This window comes from Ochlerotatus camptorhynchus, unplaced genomic scaffold (assembly GCF_037179485.1).
Source record: "Ochlerotatus camptorhynchus isolate MF236.1 unplaced genomic scaffold, CSIRO-AGI_Acam_v1.1 ptg000012l, whole genome shotgun sequence".
NCBI lineage: Eukaryota > Metazoa > Arthropoda > Insecta > Diptera > Culicidae > Ochlerotatus > Ochlerotatus camptorhynchus.
This window is the reverse complement of record NW_027040504.1, coordinates 1,389,934-1,394,016: the sequence shown is the minus strand read 5'-3', so window position 1 is coordinate 1,394,016 and position 4,083 is coordinate 1,389,934. Positions and strand designations below refer to the sequence as shown.

At 37.3% G+C, this 4,083-nt stretch overlaps 1 pseudogene; it reads left to right on the top strand.

Moving 5' to 3' along the window:
• Nucleotides 1-1,380: 1,380 nt before the first annotated feature.
• Nucleotides 1,381-2,343, top strand: LOC135700592 (uncharacterized; annotated as a pseudogene).
• Nucleotides 2,344-4,083: the final 1,740 nt, after the last annotated feature.

Below are 4,083 nucleotides of genomic sequence, written 5' to 3'. Positions count from 1 at the left end.
AACACATTACGCTTTATTTAATCACAAGAAGACAGATTAGATAAGTGGGGGAAAAATACCACGAGGATCCATTGTACAGAATCAGTCATATGAATGTCGTGAGTACTGCCGCCATATCCTAACATTGTTACTGAATTTGGTTAGAAGAACTTTAGTGTAAAGCAAGTGCAAGTTATCGGTTAAAATGCATTTCAAAGTGTTTTTTTTTTTATCAGCACTTTTTTCGTCAGAACTGTTATTAGGCGGTTGACAAGCTGGCCCGATGATTCTGATTGGATTGGAGGCGGATTGTGCAAGAGTTTCTATGAAGATCCGACGAAATAGTTTGAAGTGTTGAGCTAGAACTAGGAGATGCAACTGCCTTCCAAGTTTTTGCTTCACGGGCAAACCATCGTTCATTTGGTGAGTTATTTCGAAGAGCTGTATTTTGATGAGAATTCAAATGTCGAGTGCGCTATTGTCAAAGGTTGGGAACGAGTGGGTATGGCCAAGTTCCAACAGATTGCCTAGTGCATTTTTTTCTGGTTTTAGACGTTTGATGTTTTGTACCTTAAAGTTCCATTTTTGTGCTCATAATTTGCCTGAAGAATGTTTGAACTAGTTTGGAAATAACCCGAAAAAGACTTGAAAGCAGGGATCGGGTGCTACTCATATATCTGCGAGTAAAACACGCACTGTTAGGAGACAGCACTCACATTTCATTTTGCTCGTGTTGGAGAGCTGCTGCTCCAACACAGTAAAATCTCTCTTTCGTTATCTTTTGCTTTATTTGAGAGTGTGCTTTTGCTATAGATGTTTCCTGTGGGTAGGTAGGGGAGAATGGTACATAACGCATCCCCGGGGTAAAACGCACTTTTTCATTTTGTTTTGAGTTTTTCTTGGCATTTTTAATCCTATTCTTGGATTTTTTTTCTTTGTTTTGTGTTCCGTCGATCTTGTTTTCCGTGCTGAGCACCAATGCTACCGCGTGCCAGGAAGGCAGCTCCCACACCTGGACCCTACCTATCGACCCATCAACTCATGAATCGGGGACCAACGGCTTTACTTCCCATCCGAAGGAAGGCGTGATCAGAGATGTTATGCCTCAGAACATCCCGGCGGCGCCGACTGGGATTGAACCCAGGCCTGCTGGGGTGAGAGGTAATCACACTTACCACTACACCACCGGCGCCGCTTAATTCTTGGTTTTATCATGCAGCATTTCGAGTTCAGATGCTATGCTGGAAGTGCTGCTTGATAAGACATCAAAAAAGTAACGAAAGAGCCATTAAAAACACTAATGAAAGTGAGCTGGTGCGTTCTGCCCAGAGGGTGCGTTGAGTACCATTGTCCCCTACTGGTATTGTTTTCAAGCTGCAAGACAATCAGTGTAAAGTTGCCATGGCGGAAGGTAGCAGACATAAGAAGCGCATGCCAGAAATTGATTTGTTCAATGTCGACGGTGGTGGCAACGTGTAAAATTTGCGGAAAACTGGTGAAATCCTTACGCAATTTTACATACGTGAGGCATTATACGACTCAGCACAAGGAAATTGCCAGAGAAAACGGATTGCTGACCGAATTTGAAAACGTTAGCTCTCCAGTCATCATAACTCACGTTTGGTGATTTTTATTTGCTATGGCTGTGTTGCAAATTGCTCCTGGAGAAGAATGATACTCCACTATCCAGGCAATTATTGACGAAAATGAAAAACCGAGAATCAGCTCTAACAGACAACAAAGCATTTTTGGCAGCAATTTATCTTGATCAACGCATAAGCTATCGGAACACTCCTCTGATTTCTGAAGAACAACGTCAATGTGCCCTGGTAAGCATGGATATTAAAATTGAACAAATAAAGAAAAAAAAAATGTGGGCTATATTTTATACACAATACTATTTACAGGAACACTTGAAACAAACTTGGCGGAGCATTCAGCGTGTTGCTCATGGCGGTTTAACAAACGTGTCCATGGAGGACCCCATAGAAGGACCAAGTTCAAACGACGACATTTTGGAAGATTTCTTTCGTTCATATGAGGTTTCACATGATTCCAACATCTCGACATGCTTGTTTGATGAACTGGAGGATTTGAGCCGTTTACCTCGCCTAAAATTGGAAAGGGGTCAGTCAATCTTGGACTTTTGGTACAGTCAAAAGCAAGGAAAACCAGACGTGTATTCATTGGCGGCAGTAGTACGTAGTACTCTCTACACCGGCCACACAAGGTTCGACTGAACGGGCTTTCAGCACTTAGGCGTTTATTCTAACCAAACTGAGGACACGTTTGAGTGAAACCACATTGTCAAACATTTTATTGATAAGATTGAATGCCGAATTATTCCAACAGCTAAACATTTAGCATATTATTCATTATTTTCAGTGGCATTGCTGTTGCAATGGTTAACATAATCATTTTAAATCTGTTGAACTGTTTAAGTTTTTTTTTCATTTGCTGAAACTAGAGAAATAAAGATTGAATTAATAAACTAAACTCAATTGATGCAATATGGCGAGGCAGGATCGACCTGGAGCAAGATTAGCACCCTTAAATGTTACATAAACAATTCCGCATTTTTGTAAAACTGCGCATACGTACCCTTAAACAGTGATCCTAAGATACAACGTTCCAAAACTAATTTAGAAATATTCAATAATTACCGAAAAATTGATAAAATATGCCGAACGAAAAAATAAAATACTCTCTATTTGCTATAACCAATACCTATTTTTTTTTTTTTTTTTTCGTTTGATACTACTTTAAATTAATGTTTCAACTTAGTGCTGGTATTTTATTTTGATAAACTTAGGAATATCATAATATTTTTTTTTAATTTAAAAACATTATGTGAGAATAAATTCTGCTAAAGGTGCACGTGTTCCCTCACAGGGATGCTCATCTTGCCCCATCAAAGAACTGTGTAAAAACGTTGTTTTTTAAATTCGTTTTGTAAAAAGTCAATATTGAATACATTGAACTATATCAACCCTAGGGAGCTAAAAAAGACATAAAAGAACTAGTCAGACAATATTTTAATGTATTAATTGCGATTATTAGATGTTAAAAAAAATTATCCTTAAGATGGCGATCATGCCCTGCCCTGCCATATTTGTATCATTATTTATTTGTTTGTTTTAGTTTTCATTAACCGATTCAGGGTCGCCTCTAGCTCAGTCGATCATACTGGAGGTGGCTTGGTTCGATTCCCAGTCCGGTCTAGACAGTTTTGTGGAAGTGCTCAAAGAACAATAAGTTGAGAACTGGCGAAAAGTCCCAGTGGAGTGTAATAAGAACCAAAGAAGAATAATTCACCGTTTTCAGATAATTACTCATCTGTTGCATTATTTAACCATATAATTGAATTGGGTTCTAAATTCAGGCGCAGTTGAAGTAAATTTTTAGCTTCAGTTAATTTAGATTGAAATAGAGGCATATTTCAATCCAAATATGACAATTGACAATTGCCAATAATTGTTCACCTCACCTCATATACCGTGCAGAATAGACCTGATAGTTTACGAGAAACATTTTGTATTATTCAGGACTTAGCCTCATTATCATAATCTTCTATCGAAAAAACATGAAAAAAGACTTTATCACAATATGCATGTTTATCTCTGTTTATATGATTTGCATACTATTTTAAAATTTTAAAAACAAATTATATTTTATCGCAGCAAATCAATCATCTCATATATATGATGTACCATTATATAAAATACTTTCGCTAACCAAATCATCATGTGTGGCTGTACTCTTCGGCAGAAGGAACTATGCCATTAGCACGAAGTACAGTTAGACCACTGAGATAAATGGGCGCATAGTCGTAATAAAAACAAGAACACCTATATTGTGATGATGAATTGTTGCATTTAGAACATAATCTTTGACATGAACTGATTTTTCAATATCACACTTTACCACGCAATAAAAAAATAAGATCAATCAATTAAAAATCACATTGAAAGTGATTCACTACTTATGTTGATTAATTTGAAATAAAACTTGAAAATGTATTGCAAATTATTCAAATTAATACTGCTTACTGATACTTTCATGATTTCCTTCAAAAACACCTTAAACCGTTACCTCTTCTAGGCA